Source organism: Rattus norvegicus, chromosome 6, assembly GCF_036323735.1.
Source record: "Rattus norvegicus strain BN/NHsdMcwi chromosome 6, GRCr8, whole genome shotgun sequence".
NCBI classification, from domain to species: Eukaryota; Metazoa; Chordata; class Mammalia; order Rodentia; family Muridae; genus Rattus; species Rattus norvegicus.
In genome coordinates this window covers 18785106-18809800 of record NC_086024.1, presented here as the reverse complement: position 1 = coordinate 18809800, position 24695 = coordinate 18785106, and the positions used below count along the sequence as shown (strand labels likewise).

The following is a 24695-nucleotide window of genomic DNA, read 5'->3' as shown; positions in this document are numbered from 1 at the left end:
GAGAAGGAAACTCCTCAATATTGGTCAAGCTTCAATTTCTTAGCTATAATCCCATGAGTTAGCTTTAACTATCAAATTAACACTGCCTGGAGTCATCAGTGAAGATGGTCTCAATAAATATTGTCTATATTTTATTTGCCTGTGGCCTTGTCAGTGAGGGATTGTCTTCCTTAAGCTAACTGATGTGGGAAGATGCTGCCCACTGTGGGCATCTTTTCTATACAGGGCATCCTGAAATACTATGAAGAATGAAGAAATTGAACTGATACAAGGGTGCACACATTTCTTACTGCTCTCTGCCCCTGACTGTGGATGTGATGTGGTTAGTTGCTTATGGTTCCTTCCCTGACTTCCCCACAATGATGGATGGTAACCTGGAAATTCAAGGCAAATAAATTCTTCCTTCTTTAAGTTGCTTTTTGTCAGAATATTTTATTTTATCATCAGAAATGAAATTGAAACAGACCCTAAAGTTACAGACAAAAATAGCCAAAATAAAACATATTACAATTGTATTAAACTATGAACCTCATGGACTCCTTGCCAAACTGCACACTTCACATTCTTCCACTCTTCTCTTTGTGACTGTGGACCAGGATGAAGGCAAACATCAGTAGCCATTCCATAGATGGAAGGCTATGCTGTCCCAAAATTTCCTTCATCAAAGAAATAATCTATTACTTTGAAAGTCAACTTCATACAAGTTCTCAATGTAGAGCCCAGCCAAATTCTTTGCTAGGAGGTAGGCGAAACATGTGGCCCATTTCACAGTAGCATCCTTATTCCTTCTGGAACCCACCAGCTGGTGCCCCCCCATAATCTGATGCCCCACCTCCATGTGCTGCTGCACTGCCCACATGAGCTGGTGCCCCTCTCATTTGCATTCTTACTGTCATTTCTGTTTCCAAACTCCCAGTAAGCTCCACTTGGAGGACTCTAGAGCTTTTGTGCCTATATATGAAAACTCTTCCTGCCACAAACAAATTCTAAAGGCAGCATGAGTGTAAGAGGGATTTAATTCATTTTAATAGAGCAACTGCCCACTTCTTGGTAGCAATTTATTTAGATACTTTTGCTGTTTCTGTGATAAAAATTCCTTGATGAAAATGTCTTAAGAAATGAAGCAGTTATTTTGGATCATAGGAAGGAAGTCACCGCATCAGAGCCTTGAGGCAGCTGCACATTTTGCATCCCAACTCAATTGAACATAATCTGGAAACCCTCACAGGTATGTCAGAGGCTAAGATAATCTAGAGAACCCCTCACAGGTATGTCAGAGGCTAAGATAATCTAGAGAACCCCTCACAGGTATGTCAGAGGCTAAGATAATCTAGAGAACCCCTCACAGGTATGTCAGAGGCTAAGAAAATCTAGAGAACCCCTCACAGGTATGTCAGAGGCTAAGATAATCTAGAGAACCCCTTTAAGCTGTTCTTAGATACTTGGACCTTAAAGAATTTCAGATCCTATCCTATCAAAAATACATTGAATATCAGGAAATAGTAACTGACATGCATGAAAACCCATGCCCATATATTAGCATACTTTCATCCTAAACAATATAATAATAGCTTAATTCTGTGTTTAAAAATTTTTAGTATATAAGAATATATATACCTATAGATATAACAACACATTTATAATCATATGATATATAATGATTATGTAACTTAAGTTTTAATTTGATTTTTGAACTGTGTACAAATATAATTATTCCTTTCTATGTGATAGCATTTAACATTTAATGATATTTATTTTATATTCATTCATTATACTGACATTTGTTTCACACTATTTTTCCAGTATTATTATATTTTATTGTTTGAATGTACCAAAATGTACTTGTATACTCTTATACTTATATGTGCTTGCATTTCTGTAACTTTGGAGCTAGCATTTCTACAGATATTTTTATAGGTTTCCCAGGCACATACTGAAGACATCTCTAAGTGACTTTCCTAGAAATAGCTCCCTCGTGTTGGATTGGCACATTAATGCACTCTCCTGGCAGCTGTGTGCTGTGCCTGTCACTCTGTGGCCTCCTAAATAATGCTGTCATCAGACCTCTGCAGACCTTGCCTTCTGACTACCTTGCCTTCTGTCTTTCAGTTGTTTCTACAAAACAGTGAGCATAAAGTACACACAGAAATTCCCAAAGGTACACACGTATGTGCACATATATAATTTCATATCTATAGCATAAATTTTCATATATATGTATAATATTGTGAATTTATGGTTATTATATATGAATATACATTTTATTAAGTGTTTGTTTCACTTATTAAAGCTTAAGTTTGCATTTCCATGATCCTTAATATGGTAAAATTCATGCTTCTTTTCTTTGTCCTTAATAGTTTACTCATCTGCAAAACACATTGCACAAAATAAAGTTGATATTCTGTCTTCTTTTTCTTTTGGATGATGTTCAAATAGTGGAACTTAAAGGGATTCTAACTGGAAAATGTCTTCCTGACATAGAGAAGAAAGAGAAAAAAATTGAATGTGATTGTTATTGCTAAAGGATTTTAGCATTGTATGCAATAATTTTATGTGGAGCTTCTTCATGTTGAATTATAGTGGTGATAAATGGCTGGTTGTATCAATTTCATTATTTGTAGATGAGCTACTTGGAGACATCAGACTTTAATAACTCTGGACAGCCACAGGATCCAACATACAACAGCCATGTAATGTAAATATTTTTAAAGAAAGGAATTGATTCCTTTAATACAAAGCATGAAGAACTGTGAAAGAGTAAACATTAATGGTGTTAAAGTTAAACAGTCTTGAAAATATCCATCAGCAGAACAGTGATTTTATACTATATAAACGTTATATTCGGAAGAAGATGCTAATATTATATGATGTATGGTCCCCTGGTGAAATACCTCAAGGTTTAGATAGACCATTTTACAATAAGCAAGCTATATACCTTTCCTCTGGCTTCCTGCCACGTTGGTCACATGTTCTATGCTGGAAGCAGCCAGTAACTTGACTTTGAACAGCACTTTCTATTTTCTGATATGGTCCAGATGCTTTCCTGAGCAGTAATCTAACGCGATAGAGTTGGGACGACACGATGAAGCAAGAGGAAAGAAATGTGTTCCTTTTAACAGTGAAACCATTCTGCTGAAAGACAGAATGATGTTGTAGGACGTCTGAGACTCATGACTCAATTTTTCTTCCTGTGGTGTGCGTCTACTCAAAATAACACTCTCTATGGTAAATCTCATTCATCTTTAAATGGCTTTATCACTCCATCACTCAACAGAACAGGGCAGCTCCACCATTAGTTGTACCTACAACTCAAAAAAAAAAGGTCTCATTGATATTACCACAGGACTACAGTTGGAAATCCCATATCCTCTGAAACAATTTGTCTCCAGCCTATTTTATTCCTAATTTGACAATAACAATTATATTTTGAAATTTGGTAGATAGCATGTGAATTATGATGAATTCCAATAGCATTTATTAAGATTTTGATGCCAAAATTTTTATGTCCTTTCTTTTAACATACACAAATATTCTGTGAAAATAACATTAGTCATCTCTTGCTTTTTTTTTTTCAAGATGTCTGGAGAGTAGAGACATCATCTTTATGCATCTAAGAACTAGGTAGAGGATGAACAGTTCAAATCCATACAGTAAGAATCAAAGAGATTCTTATAAATATCCACAAAACTTTCAAGGGGCTTGAGAATTGACTCTCATATTCCAGAAAATTTCAAAGTGGTAACAAAGAATTCCTTGGGAGTTTAGAAATTGAAGAATTAATTTGAACGTTTTCCTTTATAAAAGTAATATTCAATAATAAAAACCAGTCCTTAACCCAAATTTTCCACCATGATCCTACTGCCAGGAAATAAGTTAAGTGAGGTTTTGCTCTGTAGCTCTTTTAGAAGATGTTAATTTGCTTACAGGTCTGTGGAAACAGTTTTGTATATAGCCTCTTGCCGGAAGCTCAGAATTATTTAGTGCTCAGTGTAATTGCATCTTGGAGGAGGTAACTGACAGCATGTTGACTCGTATTGCCAAAAATAAAGCTTTTAGGTTCCCTGAGAGCACATCTAAAAATATTGGATCTTGTTTGAAGATTATCTAGCCCGCCAAAGAATCTCTCTCTCTCTCTCTCTCTCTCTCTCTCTCTCTCTCTCTCTCTCTCTCTCTCTGTCTCTCTCTCTCTCTCTCTCTCTCCCTCTCCCTCTCCCTCTCCCTCTCCCTCTCCCTCTCCCTCTCCTAAATAGGAATATATATTTATAAATGTGAGATGCGAGGTGTGAAGTTTTCATATTTTTCCAATAACCTGGAAGCTAGCAAAATGAATAGAAATATAATTTAAAAAGTTTTGATAATGTTTAAGTGCTAACTCCTATTTGTGTTGTTCTAGATTCTTTTGCAAATAAAGATCGCAAAATCAGTATATTCAGATATTTGTCACGGTAAATAGGGTGTCTACTCCCTGGTTTGGGTGTATTATATTCAATATTCTTTTGTGTTCAAGAAAAAGTTATTTTATGATGACTGATTGGTTTCATCCCCCAGGAAAACAAATTAAATGATTACTTACCTTTTTTGACTTACATAAGTAAAATTTAGCATAGTCTTTTAGTATAAATAGCAGTGAATTGATTGTGTTTTTATAAATTTATAATGTCAACCATTTCTTAGAAAATAGTAAGAAAATGAATCAGTTTTCATCACCACATTTATGGAATTGAGTGTATTTTTATCTAGAATCTTTTCCTTTAATTTAGACATGAATCATGCCTGGTAATTGTGTGTAAGAAATCTCAGAGATAAGATAAGCTTGGGAGGATAGGTTAGATCCTGAGTGCAAAGCTGATCATTAAACAGTCACAAGATATTCCCATCTTTCTGATCTGCATTAGATTTTGAAATTCAATTCATTTTACAGTTTAATCTCTTTGTCCTCTCTTTCTTCTACATATGGTCTGCATTTAAATCTACTCCAAGGATTAAGGCAAAAACTTTGGCATCATTTTTTTTGAAAGTCTTGAAATATATTTTAGGTAGTCATTAGTAAATTATAGACAGGTTATTTCTAAAGTCAGATGAATCACTGTACCATCCTGATGTCTGTTGTTAAGACAGAGAGAGAGAGAGAGAGAGAGAGAGAGAGAGAGAGAGAGAGAGAGAGAGAGATATTCTCAAGAATAAACCTCAACTAAGAGAATGCTTCAATCAGACTGACCTGTGGGGCTATTTCTTGATATGTGACTGATGTGACCTCACTTGCTATGAGGAATGCCATCCATGGGCAGGTATTCCTGGGCTCTATAATAAAGAAGGCTGAGCAAGCCATGAGGAACAAGCCAGTAAACAGCTTCCATCATGACTTCTACTTCAGTTCCTGACTCCAGGTTTCTGCCTCGAGTACCTGACCTGACTTCTGTCAATGATGGACTGTGATCTGTGGGGTAAAATAAACCCTTTCATCCCCAAGTTGCTCTGAATGGTGGTGTTCATAATAGTAATACAACCCCTGAAGGAAACCTGTCCATGCAGCTTTCATTACTGTGTCTCATCCATGAGTAATCCCCAGTGTCCACTTGCTTGTGCCTATGAAATGTAGCAAAAGAAATGGAGACAGAAGTCTAGAAGTACAAGTGAAAATTATTAATGTAGCCCTAAATTCAAAGTAAATGTACTATACTTGTCATTATTACTAACACATTAAAATATGCATCGAGAATAGAGGCATTGTGGCAGACATATAATGTATTAGGTCTTGGGAGACTCAGATGGGAGGAGCATGGTTCAAAGCTGGTTTGAACTTCATCCTTTTATCCTTTCCCTAAATAAGCAAACAAAAATAAAACCAGGGCTGGAGAGATGGCTCAGCGGTTAAGAGCACCCGACTGCTCTTCCAGAGGTCATGAGTTCAATTCCCAGCAACCACATGGTGGTTCACAACCATCTGTAAAGAGATCCGATGCCCTCTTCTGGTGCGTCTGAAGACAGCTACAGTGTACTCATATATAATAAATAAATAAATCTTAAAAAAAAATAAAACCAAAACAAACAACCAAAGAAAACCACCATAAAAATTTCCAAATAGTGAAAATTCCCAATGTTAATATGAACACAAAACTACCACCTTGTATATCTAGAGGGGAAATATTTTGACTGAAAATGTTAACCTCAAGGGTAGTTTGTAAATTAGTAGCTCAGTTATAAACAGCCAGACAAAAGTTTGCCATGGAAAGTTTTCACCATTAGGAATCATTTGGTAGTCATCTCAGGTACATATTGAATTGGGGAAACCACAGTGCCTTGGGGCCTATATTATATACCAGCCGTGTGAGTATCAGCAGGTAAAAGCTGAACAAGACGATAATGATAATAAAATAAAAACAGCTTTCCCCTGAACACCAGCAGTGCTTTTTGATGGAGACACACCATAGAGTGAGGCTAATAATTACTCTCATGCTCTTTGGTAGCGAGCTCTTAGCTAAGAACAAGAGCAGCTCATTTATAGTCACCTTGACTTTACTATTCTCCTCAGCCCAGTACTGTGCTAACTAAGGTGTTTTCACTAACACGAGGCACACTGAAGGCATTGACGCAAAGCAGAACTCTTTCCAAACACTCAGCACAATTCCATGGTAGCTTCAGTAGGAAACATTTTCCAGAGCCTCAGACATTTGGACACTTGGTTTCCAGTTGGTGGCAATAGGTGGGGAAGTTGAGGAGGTACAGTCTTGCTGGAGGAAGAATGACACAGGGATAGGCTTTGAGAGTACACCATCCTGCCTACTTCCAGCACAAATGCTTTATTTCACAGCAGCCTTAGACGATGTCAGCTTTCTCTATCTTCTTTCCTAAAGGACTATAACTTAAACCCCAGAACTGTTTCCTCCAGGAGAGCATTCTCTGGCAAAGGACTCCTAAGCTGTTCTTCCTTGACAGAATTAATACATTTTCTCTCATTTGTTTTTAATCCTGGCTCTGCTCTTTGGCTCCCTACTCACCAAGAGAGGAGGAAGTTTTCATTTCTTTGTACTACCAAGTCGCCTGCCAAGTTTGCTTTTATTGTGTATGCCTAGACCCGCAGTGATAGAGAAGTCTTTCTTACATGCACTATAAAATATAACTTTCATTTTTGAAATGACATTGAATTTTTCCATATGTGTTTATGGCCTTATTGTCTTATGACTGCAGTGCACACTGTCTTTTGTAGCTATTTTTAAATGCCTCTCTTTGTGGTCGATGTGCCGCAGCTTTCCTGGTAAGGTCTAGTGGACATTTACTTTTATTTATTATCTTCGGTATTTTTAGTGCATCTTAAAATCTACAAAAACATTTTACTTCTCTGCTAAGCCATTCTTATTTTATCTTCGAATATTTCAACCAATGCCCAACTTTTTATTTTTCCAAAACTTTATTAAAATTACTGTGTACTCTTAACTCATGTGCTGTGCTTTGTACATTTTTTTTTTGTAGACTGTTTTCCTTGGTAGAGCTATGAGTGACTTTCTAAGAGCTGCTCTTGATGTTCTTTTAAAAACTTTATATTGGTTCTTTGTGAATTTTACACCATGTACCCCAAACCCACACATCTGCCCCTCCCTTTGTATCCACCCTCCACCCTTTCAACCTTCCTCCAACAAAGAAAAATATCTTGTTGTGGAAACTGTAGTTGTATCCCACAGTACACCCTTTTGTCCACACTTCTTTGCTTGCAAATGTTCACTGTAATGAAGGTCTCTGGCTTCTGTTACTCTATCAATACTGGAATCTCATTGGGACGCCTCCCAGGTATCCTGTTGTTGCCCTGTGTCGTGGAAATCCCATAGTTTTGGATCTGTAGGACTGGCCCCTTCATGTACTCCAATAGTCCTTGACGAGGTAGATGTTAGGATCGTCCAATTTAAAGCCCTAGATATGGGCATGAAAATTATCTGAGCTGGTCAGCACGCTGACTCTCCTACTCTCACCAGGACCAGCTCTACTCTGCGGCCCAGACGAGGGCAGAAAACACTCTACATAGTGTTGCAGCCGGTAAGGGACATTCCCAGTTCTCTCACTCTCATGGCCCTGCTCTCCTGCCTGCCATAGGTAGCAAGGGAGAGGAAGGGACATCTCTTTCTCTTCTGTCCCACTGAAAAGCAGAAAAGAGGGAGGGCTAGCTCTTCTGTATTCAGGCTCTTAGAACTGGCTCACCTGCAATCCTCATGTCCCGGGTCAGTTCTACTGTGTTGCCCCGGTGAGGTGCAGGTCCTCCTTTTCCAAATGCTGTAGCAAGTGAGGAGCAGGGCCAGCTTGCCCATGCTCATGACCTCAGAGCCAACTCACCCTGAGACACTGCCACCAGGTCAGTTCTACTGTGCTGTCCAGGTGAGGTACAAGGCTCACTCTTCAGAATGCTGCAGCAGATGATGGACAGAGCTAGCTCTTCTGACCTCTTGAAACACTAAATCTCTGAATTGCTGTTAGACTGTTATCAAAAATGTTTTGTTTTGTTTTATATATCTAAATATATTTTAAATATTTTATCTGTGAATTGATTTGGTGGTTTCAGCAGAATACTTCTACTTGTATATTCTTGACCAACGACTGGTTTTCCTCTATTTGGTGACGGTCATTATCTTTGTCTGAGCTGCTACTTCAGGAACTCATGGTACAGTGAGTGAGGAAGAGGACGCCCATTTAGACAGGAAGTTCAAAGGAATCAACCCTAGCTACCAATTGTATGGCAGGTATTGGACTCTGTTAATGGAAAATAGCAATAAAATAACTGCCAATAACATATTGTTATGCCCATAAATCAGTGAATTACTTAACCCCCCGGTTGGCTCCAAAGAACCAGCATCTTCCTCGCATGACAGGGCTAGTACATATGAAATCACAGAAACGGTCAGTAGTCATGAGACCTGCTTAGTTTAAATCAGACTAAACCCTGAGACCAGGAGAAGGGAACCTGAAATCCCATCCTTAACCAGTTGAGAAAGGACAGTCAGTTTTCTCTAAGAAACTGTAGAGTCTTACCATAGTTCTGGCCAGTTTCCATGTCAATACAGAATGGACTCCATGATTTCTTGTGCTTTTCTTTTTGGCATATTTTGTATGTTTCATTTGTTTTGAGGGAGCGATAGAGACAGAGACAGAGACAGAGATAACATGAAGTTGGGTAGGTAGAGAAGTAGAGTGGATCTACGAGAGGGGAAATGATCAAATTATGTTGCATCGAAAGTTTTAAATAAAAATATAAAATATTAAATGAAAAAATATTTAGTGGTGTGTGTGTGTGTGTGTGTGTGTGTGTGTGTGTGTGTACTTGTGATGTCAGAGGATAACTTTTTAGTTGTGTTTTTCCTACCAGAGTCAGTTCTGTTGTCTAGATCAGGCCATTAGGCTTCCAAAGTAAGTGCTTTACCTGCCATCTTGCTGGCCCAAGTTCATGCTTTCTTCCAGGCTCTCATTGTCCTACTTTATGTTTTTCTTTACTTATACCTTATATTCCTTCCTTTATGTCTGATACCACCCAAGAAAAAAATTTTACATTGGAAATTGCTTCATAATTTAATCTGCAGAGAATTGAAAATTGTATCATAGTCTGTTCACTTATTTGTGTACCCTTTCTTCTGTGTAAATTAAATATTATATAGCAAATTGTATAAAAACTAAATTTATAGTTTAAAAACTACTTATAAACAGATGTTCCTAAATTACCACTAGAGAAGTAAAATTAGAACTTTAATCTGCTTTAAATCAGCATGGAGAAAAAGTTTCTTTAAAGCACGCAATTATAAAAAAGCTTTCAGTTGAGTTTAGAAGTTACTTTACTTCTCATACAGAAAAACTTTTGAAGTTCTTTCATGCACAGGTCAGAACAAGGATGGTAATACTAATCTTATGCATATTTTTAAATCTTATTAATCTTATCATTGAGCCCCCAGCTCCTGCTGTATTTTCTCCAAGCACCTGCTTATGGCTTCCTGCCTCTGAGAAGTTCATGCTGGTTTTAATGTAAATACCTTAGTGTTTTCCTGAGTGTGCAGAGACTTAAAGGTTTGGGCAAAATAACTTGGTTAATGTATCATTGAAGACTGTTATGAGGTAGTTTATTAAATACTTCCTGAATATTCTTGTAGGCAGTTTCAGAAGAAAATTATGTGGAATCATCTCTGATCCACGCATGCAATGACCTTAGATCTCAACCATTTCTTTCCTTCATGTCCAGTTGAGTGAATGTGGCCACCAAATAAATGCAGACTTGAAGTGAACAAGGCTATGAGGATGTGTTTACCTCAACACAAACTTACCTTTTCTCCAGTTTTTAATTGTTGTACTATAACACCTCAGTCCTACTGGTGTGTCACAAAAGTACCAAACAACAAACAAACAAACAAACAAACAAACAAACAAACAAAACTTGAACATTTCCTCTTTATTTTGTATGTCTGCTTCTGGCTGGAAACACTCTTTCCAGAGCATGCATGTGGAGATCAGGGGACAAGTTGCCAGATGCTTAAAGACTGGTCTGCATGCAATTGCACTGCTTTAGTGACCTGGATGTGCTGGCAAAGCCTCTGAGAAGCTTTAGTTCATGGATTTGGTTTCTGTTTTTTCTCCTTTGGTTGTTAAGAAAACCTTGTACTGCTGTCCATGGCTTTTGCATGCTGTGTTAGTACAGATAGTCTAATCACAGTTTTTGTGATTGTAAGTCAGGATGGACCATGTGGAGATTCTCCATAGATAATCCAAGCATCCCTAGATACTTGATTTTGCTACTCTGCAGGGCTTTTTTTTAATTTAAATTTTTTTTTTTACTTAGCAGTTGTTCTAAGACTTCTCCCTGTAGCTTGAGTGAACTGATAGGTAATCCTGGGAGGTTTATCTAAGACATTGTTTAATGGTAGACAGCTTTTGCTTGAATTATGCTGATACTATTAGTTCTCACCCTTCTGAATATGTGATCTTCAGGCAATGCCTTTTCTCCATTTCATTCTATCTATATTATTATTGCAGGAGATATCACTGGAATATGTAGGCTTTCTCCCCTCTCCTGCTTCCTATTCTGGAACAAGCAAACAATGAGACCTGGAGACATTTCATCTATGACATTGCATCTGAATGGAAGCACTTACCTGCAAATTTATTCTGCACATGTCTTGCCATCCATTCACCTAATCATTAAAAGGAAAAAGCATTAGTAATATTTTAAATATATACTCATGTACATTTCCCTCTACAGATATATTCTGTCTCTGTGAGAAGATCTGAGGGATGGGTATTAACATTGGACTCTTCTACAATTGTTTTCCATGATGAGTATCTTACAAATATTAGGGTAAATTTTGTCTTTTTTCATTTCTTTTTGAAGATTTCTTTATATTTCATATATATATATATATAGTTGGTTTACATTAATTTCTGTGTACCACATATATTTAGCACACACACAGAGGCCAGAAGCAGATCCAAGTTTCCACCACTCCATCCCCAGGACCTGATGATAATGAGGGTTATAAGCCAGCCTGTGAGTGTTGGGGACTAAATCTTGGTCCTCTGTGAGAAATGCAAGTGCTCTTAACCTGTGAGCTATCTCTCTAGCCCTGATCTTTCTTTTGTTAACTGATGACTTGTAATTGTAATTCAACTCCTCCATCAGTACATTGAGACACAGTTTCAAGTTTAGCTTTACTTGTGTGTGTGTGTGTGTGTGTGTGTGTGTATAAAATGAATGTTATACATATGTACATATATATGCAAAAATGTGCTGAGTTAGCTTTATAAACATTGTTTTGTATTATTTAGGTTAAAAAATCTTGTAGAACTCATTCAAGTCTTAGAAGGCATGTGGTAGGCAAATGTCTGTATATGTTTGTCAATATCGCTTTTTATAAAATTGTTTTTCCTGATTTGATGGGGGTACCACTTCCATGACTTGGAGACAGGATTAAGATGAGTTAACCACACATCCTCATGATATGGAGGGTATCTAAGTAAGTATCAACTAGGTGAGGCATTCATGTATTTTTGTCTTTTTTTTCCTTCAATTTTCATTGTGTACATTCATTTCACATGGTATTGTGTTATGTAAAGAGAATTTTTATTTAACTACACATTGTTTGTTTAACATATCCCCTCCTATTTTCTTATCCTTCTGCTTCTTGCCACTATAGAAATCAATATGGAAATATTTATTAAAAAAAACTAAAAATAGGTGAGACTTGACAATCACAGTTCTGTGTCTTATGGAAAAGGAGGAATTCTGAGAGATTGGGTGATGACTAGGATGTGAGTCACTGCTGGTTGGAAGACAGGGTAGCTACATGGAAAGGATGTAGATTCTACATCAGAGGCAGACTGCCATCTGGCTCCCAGTCTACAAGGTGTAAGGGACTTCAGGGCCGATGGGCAGAAGAATTAGAATGCTACCAAAAATTTGAGCAACACTCATATTCCAGATAGGAGTGTGGTTGTGAAATCCTCAAGAGATAGTCGAGGTCTCCCCAAACTAACCAATGGGATGTAAACTGATAAATGAGTGCTGCTTTCGTTGTCTTAATATGCAACCATGAACATGCAGGGTTGAGTTAAGACATCTGCTGGCAAAGTTGCAAGGTACTTCCAGAGTTGGTGACCATGTGTGGCAAAGTGTGGTATATTTAAGAATTCTTTTTCTCACAGTGAGCACATTTACTGCCACAGTCTTTTAAATTCCGTGTTCTATTCTTTTTAGAATTTCCTTCTCACCTAATGTTCCTGGTTCTGTCAATTTCTAGCCTGAACAAACCATTTCTTTTTCCATCAGCACTCAGATCTGATCTGTGACTACATAGGAACTTACTCCATTTGTTATTTTCCTATTCTCCACCTCATGTCCTTTCCTTCTCCTTTTTCTCTCTAATATCCCTCCCCCTATAATTTTGATGAATATGGGAGTGTTTGATAATATATTTTCACATAATAATAATTTTTATTTCTTTTAGAAATAATCTGGAGTACTTATAAAATAACGACAGCAGCTATTAACAAAAGTTGTAATGAAACCTAGCAAATAGTCCACTTATAAAACAGAACTTTTAACCTTAGACTGTAACATTCTAAATCCTTTCTTCTTTTTTCAAGTTGGCTTTTAGATGATCCCATGTGACTTCACAATCTTTCACTATGGGTGCATTAATCTATTCTATAGTTTACAAACGTGAATCCAATGCTATACTCTGGGAAATATTTCTTTTATGAAAACCAATTTAATTTTTCTTTCCTATAATGATACTCTTTGTGCTAAAACAAATGGTTAAGTAGACTTATATAAAAGCATCCAAAGATGTTTTATTATATAAAGGGATATAAGGATCAAGAACATGAGGCTTCATTGTCTCCATGAATTATATTTGTGATTTAAAGTTTATTTTGGTAATAAAGAAACTTCTCTTAAAAATTATAAAATCTTATAAAAACATAGAATCTCCTTTTTCCCATTTTCTTCAGTTCACATTATCCAATTTAAAAACGTGGTATGGAGTATAAACAGACAACTCTCAACAGAGGGATCTCAAATGGGATAAAAGCATTTAAAGAAATGTACAATGTTTATAGTTATCAGGGAAATGCAAATTCAAATGACCCTGAGTTCCCATTTATATACACCTCAGAATGGCTAAGATAAAGAAAAGATAAAGAAAACAAAACAAGACAAAACCCAAGTAGTAGAACATGCTAACAAGCTTGTGGAGCGAGGGGAATACTCCTCCATGGCTGATAGGAGTGCAAACTCTTACAACCACTTTGGAAATCAATATAGCCGTTTCTCAGAAAACTGGGAATAGTTTTACTTCAAGACCCAACTATCCCACTCTTGAGCATATACTCAAAAGATTCCCCACATTACTCCAGGGACACTTGCACAACTATGGTCATAGCCAGCTTTATTCAGAATAGCCAGAAACTGGAAACAACTTGGATGTCTCTCAAATGAAGAATGAATAAACAAAATACTATCCAACCATTAAAAACAAAGACATCACGAATATTCGCTGGCAACTGGATGGAATTTAAGGATATTATCCTGAGTGAGATAACCAAAATCCAAACTGACATGCATGGCATTTACTCACTGATGAGTGAATATAAGCCATGAAATACAGGATAAACAGGGTATACTCCACAGAAGCTAAACAAGAAGGAAGGCCTAGGTGAAGATGATATGAGGGGAATAAAATAGTCATAGGAGGCAGATGGAGTGAAGGAATTGGGTAGATGAAAGGGTATGGTTGGTGTTCACAGTTAGATGTGGAAAGAGACAGGAGAGAGAGGGCCAGGAAAACTAATGGAAATTTGTCCTTGGTGGGGGTGATAGGTGGGGCATATCTCTAAGAACTTCCTGAGCCCTGGGTTGGGGAAGGCTCCCAGGAATCAAGGAGAGTGACCTTAGCTGAGACTCACAGTAGCAGAAATATGGAACCTGAGGAGACCGCCTCCCCTAGTCAGGCAGGAACCCCATTGGAATGTTAGGAATATCAACCCACCCAGAAAACTTTTGACTCAAAATTTGTCCTGCCTATAAGAAATGCAGGGATGGGGGATAGACCAGAGACTGAGGAAATGGTCAACCAATAACCAGCCCAGTTGGAAACCTATCCCAAAGGTAAGCACCTATCCTTGATGCTTTTAATGATACTCTGTTATGTGTGTAGACCAGAACCTAGCATAACTGGCCTCTGAGAGGATCCGTCCAGTAGCTGACTGAAAAAGATGTAGAGACTCACAGCCAAATATTGGATGGAGCTCCAGGACCTGTATGGAAAAGTTGGAGGGAGAATTAAGGGCCCAAAGGGGTTCAGGGACACTGTGAAATATTTCAAAATAGAAAATCATTAATAAATAAGGCATGAGTGAGAAATACTGGCCTATGATATCCTTTAACACTTTTCATTCCATTTCTTCCAGTAAAATTAGATTATTTCAAGGCATTACAAATTCATGAACATCACAAACATGAGAAAGGGAAAATGAAGTTTTGTGGAGAAAATATCTTTATTTACTGCCAAAAATTTTTCTTACCAAGTCTGAGAATCATATCTGAAAATAAAATAAAATAAGATAAAAGCAAAAAGGAACTGAGGCAGAATAATTCAATAGGATGTTGATGGTGGGTAAGGTTGCTACTCCCAAATTGTTTTGAAATGCTTGCTTAGAAAATGCAGCATTATTTCAGGTATTCTTAGCTACTGAGACTCAACTGTATCTTGTCCTCAGACAAACATAGAAGTACAGTTCACTTAAAATAATATGCTATATGCTGCAGAAATAATATCTACTTTTTTTCTGTGATCTTGATCTTGTAGAAGACCTGAATGTTACAGATGATCTGAAGTAACTGAATTTTACAGAAGTAAGTAATATTTTGATTTTTCTTCAACATGGTCCATACTGTCTCATTATCAATTTGCAACATAAACTCACACAAACAGATTGCTTCCAAAAATTATGCTTAGAATGCATTCTGTTATACAAAATGCATTTGTCCAGAACAAAGACACAGTTGCAGATAATATCAGAAGTAAGACAAATTGACAAACATACTGAAAATGTTTTTATATTAAATCCATTGATCATTGAAATTGAAGACAGAAAAATGAGTAAGGCATCATCCCCTACCTGCAGGGTAGTTGGAATTATGTGAAGCAGACTTCTCAAAGATCAAAAGCAATCTATTGTAACACATACAAAAATAGTTTTTCAGAATCCATTACAATGTTCTTTCTTTTCAAAGTCACAAAGTAGTCTCTCCTAAGCTACAAAACACATACAAGGAAACAAACAAACAAAAATCAAAATTGAGGCATATAAAAATGAGGCTAGCAAGAGTCTCAATGAGTTTAAAAAAAGAATTATTCTTGAAAGCATGAGTGAGGATTCAAGTTCTATTTCTGTAACTGATGGTGGATGTAGAGAGGTAACTCTGTAGTGCTGTGCACTGACCTCATGTGTGCACTGTTGTATGTGTGTGTCCCCAACTCTCATGCGTACATGTACACACACACACACACACACACACACACACACACACACACATGCACGCACTATACACATAATGATAACATAAGAATAAAAATTAAAAAGTATTTAGAAAGTATAAACATATCAATACCACTTTAAAAAATTATCCACTACTGTGCCAACACATGGATAGCTTATAAATTTCTATATAAGTTAAAACTTAAATGTGTATGTTTATTTTCACCTTAGAATCAAAACTTGTGAGAATAAAAGCCAACTTAAGTTAGTATGGAAACAAATCTATCAAGAAAGTTTTAAGTAGAGTAACTGACAATTTTCCCTATATATTTACTTTAACCAGCAACAAATTAAGAACGATCAATGTCATGATGAACTCTTCGACTTTCAGTGACTGAAAAGGCAGATTTATGCTATCAAAACAACATGGTCAGAGAGAGCTCACCGCCAGGACAGGTGGGCACACCTGAGACTGCAGAGTGGGAGAGACCACCAATACTGCCCAACCCTGCCCACATCCCTAGCCCAAGAGGAAACTGTATATGGCCTCTGGGAGCCAGAAGATAGGGGCACTGTTATGGCAGACCCCCTGCAGTCCAGACACCACCCAGACCTGAAGGGAATCGGTCAACAGTTCTCTGCACCCAAATCCTGTGGGAGGGAGAGCTAAACCTTCAGAGGGGCAGGCATGCCTGGGAAGCCAGAAGAGACTACACTCTGCCCACATTTCTGACTCCAGAGGAAAACACCTAACGCCATCTGGGACCCCAGTGTACGGGGGCTCCCGGAGAAGGCGGCACAGACCCTTCTGGTTGCTGCCCTCACCAAGAACTCCAAAGAAGACCCCATGAGCAACTTGAGCTGCGGGATACGGGTAAGACCAACTTTTCTGCTCCAAGTGACCTGCCTGGTGGACTCAGGACACAGGCCCACAGAAACAGCTGAAGACCAGTAGACAGGAAAGACTACACGCCCAAAAGCAGAACACTCTGTTCCCATAACTGGTGGAAAGAAAACAGGAAAACAGGTCTACAACACTCCTGACACAAAGGCCTATAAGACGGACTAGCCACTGTCAGAAGTAGCAGAACAAGGTAACACCAGAGAAAACCTGATGGCGAGAGGCAAGTGCAGGAACCCAAACAGCAGAAACCAAGACTACATGGCATCATCGGAACCCAATTCTCCCACCAAAGCAAACACTGAATATCCAAACACACCAGAAAACCATGATCTAGATTTAAAAATCACATTTGAGGGTTGGGGATTTAGCTCAGTGGTAGAGTGCTTGCCTAGGAAGCGCAAGGCCCTGGGTTCGGTCCCCAGCTCCGAAAAAAAGAACCAAAAAAAAAAAATCACATTTGATTATGATGATGGAGGACTTCAAGAAATACATGAAGAGCTCCCTTAGAGAAACACAGGAAAACATAAATAAACAGGTAGAAGCCTATAGAGAGGAATCACAAAAATCCCTGAAAGAATTCCAGGAAAATACAATCAAACAGGTAAAGGAGTTAAACATGGAAATAGAAGCAATAAAGAAAGAACACAGGAAAACAATCCTGGATATAGAAAACCAAAGGAAGAGACAAGGAGACATAGATACAAGCATCACAAACAGAATACAAGAGATAGAAGAGAGAAACTCAGGAGCAGAAGATTCTATAGAAATCATCGACACAACTGTCAAAGGTAATGTAAAATGGAAAGCTACTGGCCCAAAACATACAGGAAATCCAGGACTCAATGAGAAGATCAAACCTAAGGATAATAGGTATAGAAGAGACTGAAGACTCCCAGCTCAAAGGACCAGTAAATATCTTCAACAAAATCATAGAAGAAAACTTCCATAGCCTAAAGAAAGAGATGCCCATAAGCATACAAGAAACCTACAGAACTCCAAATAGATTGGACCAGAAAAGAAACTCCTCCCGTCACATAATAGTCAAAACACCAAATGCACAAAATAAAGAAGGAATATTAAAAGCAATAAGGGGAAAAGGTCAAGTAACATATAAAGGCAGACCTATCAGAGTCACACCAGACTTCTCACCAGAGACTATGAAAGCCAGAAGATCCTGGACAGATGTCATACAGACCCTAAGAGAACACAAATGCCAGCCCAGGGTACTGTATCCTGCAAAACTCTCAATTAACATAGATGGAGAAACCAAGATATTTCATGACAAAACCAAATTTACACAAGATCTTTCTACAAATCCAGCACTACAGAGGATAATAAATGGTAAAGTCCAACATAAGGAGGCAAGCTACACCCTAGAAAAAGCAAGAAACTAATCGTCTTGGCAATGAAACAAAGAGAAGAAAAACACAAATATAATCTCACATCCAAATATGAATATAACAGGAAGCAATAATCACTATTCCTTAATAATTCTCAAAATCAATCGTCTCAACCCCCCAATAAAAAGACATAGATTAACAAACTGGATATGCAATGAGGACCCTACATTCTGCTGCGTACAGGAAACACACCTCAGAGACAAAGACAGACACTACCTCAGAGTGAAAGGCTGGAAAACAACTTTCCAAGCAAATGGTCAGAAGAAGCAAGCTGGAGTAGCCATTCTAATATCGAATAAAATCCATTTTCAACTAAAAGTCATCAAAAAAGATAAGGAAGGACACTTCATAGTCATCAAAGGAAAAATCCACCAAGATGAACTCTCAATCCTAAATATCTATGCTCCAAATACAAAGGCACGTACATACATAAAAGAAACCTTACTAAAGCTGAAAACACACATTGCACCTCACACAATAATAGTAGGAGATTTCAACACTCCACTCTCATCAATGGACAGATCATGGAAACAGAAATTAAACAGAGACATAGACAGACTAAGAGAAATCATGAACAAAATGGACTTAACAGATATTTACAGAACATTCTATCCTAAAACAAAAGGATATACCTTCTTCTCAACACCTCATGGTACTTTTTCCAAAATTGACCATATAATCAGTCATAAAACAGGCCTCAACAGATACAGAAAGATAGAAATAATCACATGTGTCCTATCGGACCACCAGGGGCTAAAGCTGGGCTTCAATAAGAGTAAGGGAAGAATGCCCATATATACATGGAAGTTGAACAAAGCTCTACCCAATGATAACATGGTCAAGGAAGAAATAAAGAAATTAAACACTTCTTAGAATTTAATGAAAATGAAGGTACAACATACCCAAACTTATGGGACACAATGAAAGCTGTGCTAAGAGGAAAAGTCATAGCTCTGAGTGCCTGGAGAAAGAAACAGGAAAGAGCATATGTCACCAGCTTGACAGCACACCTAAAAGCTCTAGAACAAAAAGAAACAAATACATGCAGGAGGAGTAGAAGACAGGAAATAATGAAACTCACAGCTGAAATCAACCAAGTAGAAACAGAAAGGACTATACACAGAATCAACAGAACCAAATCTGGTTCTTTGAGAAAATCAACAAGATAGATAAACCTTTAGCCAGACTAACGAGAGGACACAGAGAGTCTGTCCAAATTAACAAAATCAGGGAGACATAACTACAGAATCAGAGGAAATTCAAAAACTCAACAGATCCTACTACAAAAGCCTATATTCAACTAACTTGAAAATCTGTAGGAAATGGATAATTTCATAGACCGATACCAGGTACCAAAGTTAAATCAGGAACAGATAAACCATTTAAACAACCCCATAACTCCTAAAGAAATAGAAGCAGTCATTAAAAAGAGCTCAGGTTCAGACAGGTTCAATGCAGAATTCTATCAGACGATCATAGAAGACCTCATACCAATACTATCCAAACTATTCTACAAAATTGAAACAGATGGATCACTACCGAATTCCTTCTATGAAGCCACAATTACTCTTTTACGTAAAACCACACAAAGGCCGAACAAAAAAGAGAACTTCAGACCAATTTCCCTTATGAATATCAACACAAAAATACTCAATAAAATTCTGGCAGACCGAATCCAAGAGCACATCAAAACAATCATTCACTATGATCAAATAGGCTTCATCCCAGGCATTCAGGGAAGGTTTAATATATGGAAAACCATCAACGTGATCCACTATATAAACAAACTGAAAGAATAAAACCACATGATCATTTCATTAGATGCTGAGAAAGCATTTGACAAAATTCAACACCCCTTCATGATAAAAGTCCTGGAAAGAATAGGAATTCAAGGCCCATTCCTAAACATAGTAAAAGCCATATACAACAAACCAGTTGCTAACATTAAACTAAATGGAGAGAAACTTGAAGCAATCCCACTAAAATCAGGGACTAGACAAGGCTGCCCACTCTCTCCCTACTTACTCAATATAGTTCTTGAAGTTCTAGCCAGAGCAATCAGACAACAAAAGGAGGTCAAGGGGATACAGTTCAGAAAAGAAGAAGTCAAAATATCACTTTTTGCAGATGATATGATAGTATATTTAAGTGATCCCAAAAGTTCCACCAGAGAACTACTAAAGCTGATAAACAACTTCAGCAAAGTGGCTGGGTATAAAATTAACTCAAATAAATCGGTAGCCTTCCTCTACACAAAAGAGAAACAAACTGAGAAAGAAATCAGGGAAATGACACCCTTCATAATAGTCCCAAATAATATAAATTACCTCGGTGTGAATTTAACCAAGCCAGTAAAAGATCTGTATGATAAGAACTTCAAGCCCCTGAAGAAAGAAATTGAAGACCTCAGAAGATGGAAGGATCTTCCATGCTCATGGATTGGCAGGATTAACATAGTAAAAATGGCTATTTTACCAAAAGTTATCTACAGATTCAATGCGATCCCCACCAAAATACCAATCCAATTCTTCAGAGAGTTAGACAAAACAATTTGCAAATTCATCTGGAATAACAAAAAACCCAGGATAGCTAAAAATATCTTCAACAATAAGGACTTCTTGGGGAATCACTATCCCTGAACTCAAGCAGTATTACAGAGCAATAGTGATAAAAATTGTATGGTATTGGTATAGAGACAGACAGATAGACCAGTGGAATAGAATTAAGACCCAGAAATGAACCTACACACCAATGGTCACATGATTTTTGACAAAGGAGCCAAGGAAAAAAGATAGCATTTTCAGCAAATGGTGCTGGTTCAACTGGAGGTCAGCTTGTAGAAGAATGCAGATCGATCCATGCTTATTACCATGTACAAATCTTAAGTCCAAGTGGATCAAGGACCTCCACATCAAACCAGATACACCCAAACTAATAGAAGAAAAGGTGGAGAAGCATCTCGAACACATGGGCACTGGAGAAAATTTCCTGAACAAAACACCAATGGCCTCTAAGATCAAGAATTGACAAATGGGATCTCATAAAACTGTAAGGCTTCTGTAAGGCAAAGAACACTGTTGTTAGGACAAAATGGCAGCCCAGAAATTAGGAAAAGAACTTTACCAATCCTACAACAGATAGAGGGCTTATATCCAAAATATACAAAGAACTCAAGAAGTTAGACTACAGGGAGACAAATAACCTTATTAAAAATGGGGTTCACACTGAACTGAGAACAGGACCCCCATTGAAGGAATCAGAGAAAGAACTGGAAGAGCTTGAAGGGGCTCGAGACCCCATATGAACAACAATGCCAAGCAACCAGAGCTTCCAGGGACTAAGCCACTACCTAAAGACTATACATGGACTGACCCTGGACTCTGACCTCATAGGTAGCATTGAATATCCTTGTAAGATCACCAGTGTAAGGGGGAAGCCCTGGGTCCCGCTAAGACTGAACCCCCAGTGAACATGATTGTTGGGGGGAGGGGGGCAATAGGGGAAGGATGGGGAGGGGAACCCCCATAAAGAAGGGAAAGGGGAGGGTTTAGGGGGATGTTGGCCCGTAAACCGGGAAAGGCAATAACACTCGAAATGTAAATAAGAAATACTCAAGTTAATAAAGATGGAGAAAAAAAGAAAAAAAATGGGGTTCAGAGCTAAACAAGAATTTACAGCTGAAATGCCGAATGGCTGAGAAACACCTAAAGAAATGTTCAGCATCTTTAGTCATAAGGGAAATGCAAATCAAAACAACCCTGAGATTTCGCCTCATACCAGTGAGAATGGCTAAGATCAAAAACTCAGGTGACAGCAAATTCTGGTGAGGATGTGGAGAAAGAGGAACACTCCTCCATTGCTGGTGGGACTCCAAACTGGTACAACCATTTTGGAAATCAGTCTGGAGGTTCCTCAGAAAATTGGACATTGAACTACCTGAGGATCCATCTATACCTCTCTTGGGCATATACCCAAAAGATGCCCCAATGTATAACAAAGACACATACTCCACTATGTTTATAGCAGCCTTATTTATAATAGCCAGAAGCTCAAAGAACCCAGATGCCCTTCAACAGAGGAATGGATACAGAAAATGCGGTACATCTACACATTGGAATATTACTCAGCTATCAAAAACAGTGACTTTATGAAATTCATAGGCAAATGGATGGAACTGGAAAATATCCTGAGTGAGGTAACCCAATCACAGAAAAACACACATGGTATGCACTCATTGATAAGTGGCTATTAGCCCACATGCTTGAATTACCCTAGATGCACAGAACACATGAAACTCAAGAAGGATGACCAAATTGCAAATGCTTCACTCCTTCTTTAAAAGGGGAACAAGAAAACCCCTGGGAGGGAATAGGGAGGCAAAGTTTAGAGCAGAGACAGAAGGAACACCCATTCAGAGCCTGCCCCACATGTGGCCCATACATATACAGCCACCAAATTAGATAAGATGGATGAAGCAAAGAAGTGCAGGCTGACAGGAACTGGATATAGATCTCTCCTGAGAGACACAGCCAGAATACAGTAAATACATAGGTGAATGCCAGCAGCAATCCACTGAACTGAGATTGGGACCCCAGTTGAAGGAATCAGAGAAAGGTCTGGAAGAGCTTGAAGGGGCTCAAGACCCCATATGGACAACAATGTCAACCAACCAGAGCTTCTAGTGACTAAGCCACTACCTAAAAACTATACATGACTGACCCTGGGCTTCAACCACATAGGTAGCAACGAATAGCCTAGTAAGAGCACCAGTGGAAGGGGAAGCCCTTGGTCCTGCCAAGACTGAACCCCCAGTGAACCTTATTGTTGGGTGAAGGTGGTAATTCGGGAAGGATGTGGAGGGGAAGCTCATATAGAAAGGGATTGGGAGGGGTTAGGGGGATGTTGGCCTGGAAACTGGGAAGGGGAATAATAATCGAAATGTAAATAAGAAATACTCAAGTTAATAAAGATAAAAAAATGGTCTTTCATTTATTGTTGAATTAGTGTTGAAATTCAGGGAAGTTCTTCTGTGACATCATCAAGATGCTATGTATTTATTCATTATTCATGATTTATTTAATACATTGTACTGATCAACTTAGAGTTGTTTTATGAGCTCACTTTTTTTCAGGCATCAACTCTCCTTGGCATATGTGTTGTATATCTATAGATTATTTGTGTTACTCAATTTGAATTAAAAAATAATTTATCTACTTCTATGTTCATGTGAAAGGGAGGTACTTATCATTGTTTTCAACTTTCACAAATTTCAGGTCTGATGCTGTGTTAGTTACTTCTCTGTGCTTATGATAAAGTACTACAACCAAGGCAACAGGAAGCTAAAACATGAGGCTTTGATCCTAAGATTTCAGGGAATTTCTATTTTCTTCACTGTGATTATTATTTTGAAAAATTATAAAAAGAATGTACTAATTGTACAATCAGGAAGATGTACTTACATACTGGGAAAACCTACTTAATTTGTTTCTCAATATTTAGATTTTCAGATGGTATTCAGGGAATACATGAAAAATGGTACATAGTTGTTAATTAAAAGTGGTCTACTTGGCTTATGAAATATTGAACCATCTTTAAAATTTATTTGTGTACTTATACAGGCTATTTCTTTCATGAGGGTGACTGATACTAATATTTTAGAGTGAAAATTAAATGAGTATCACTAAATTATTGTCCTGTAATTGCAGTAAGTTCATAGTAAAACTGAATTTAATGGCTTCGTGGTTTAAAACAGAATTCTATCTTCTCATTGGATAGAGAGCTAATTTTAAGTGCATTATCAGCCATTCCCTATAGGTACCTAAACTATCTTTCCCCAGCCTATTGTCTCCAAGGGGCCCTAAGTACTGTTTTTCAATCCTAGAACATTTTGCAGGCAATTTCACAAGTTCAGATTTCAAAATGGTTTGCTTAGTTTTTTTCTTTCTTTCTTAATTATTTTATTTATTTGCATTTCAAAGGCTATATAATTCCGTTTCCCCTCCAAAATTGCCCTATCCCCTCCCTTCTCCCATGCCTCTATGAGGGTTCTCTCCCATCTGCCCTTCCACTCCCAGGGCCCTAGCATTCCTCAACACTGGCGCATCAAGCCTCCACAGGACCAAGCCGCTCCCCTTCCATGGATGCCTGATAAGGCAATCCTCCGCTATATATCCAGCTGGAGCCATACGTTCCCCTGCTGTATACTCTTTGGTTGGTGGTTTAGTTCCTGGAAGCTTTGGAGGGTCTGGTTGGTTGATATTGTTGTTCTTTCTACAGGGTTGCAAACCCTTTCTGCTCCTTCAGTCCTTGCCCAAACTTCTCTATTAGGGTGCCCAGCTCAATCCCATGTTTGGCTGTCTGCATCCACATCTGTATTGGTCAGGATCTGGCAG

General features: G+C 38.0%; 1 long non-coding RNA gene across 1 annotated transcript; it reads right to left on the bottom strand.

Moving 5' to 3' along the window:
• Positions 1–412: 412 nt before the first annotated feature.
• LOC120103475 (uncharacterized) lies at positions 413–15993 on the bottom strand. The gene is made up of 3 exons (XR_005505698.2): positions 15640–15993; positions 11118–11156; positions 413–3302 (listed from the first exon to the last, which is right to left on the bottom strand). It is a non-coding gene; the product is annotated as an uncharacterized LOC120103475 (long non-coding RNA).
• Between the last annotated feature and the right edge of the window lie 8702 nt (positions 15994–24695).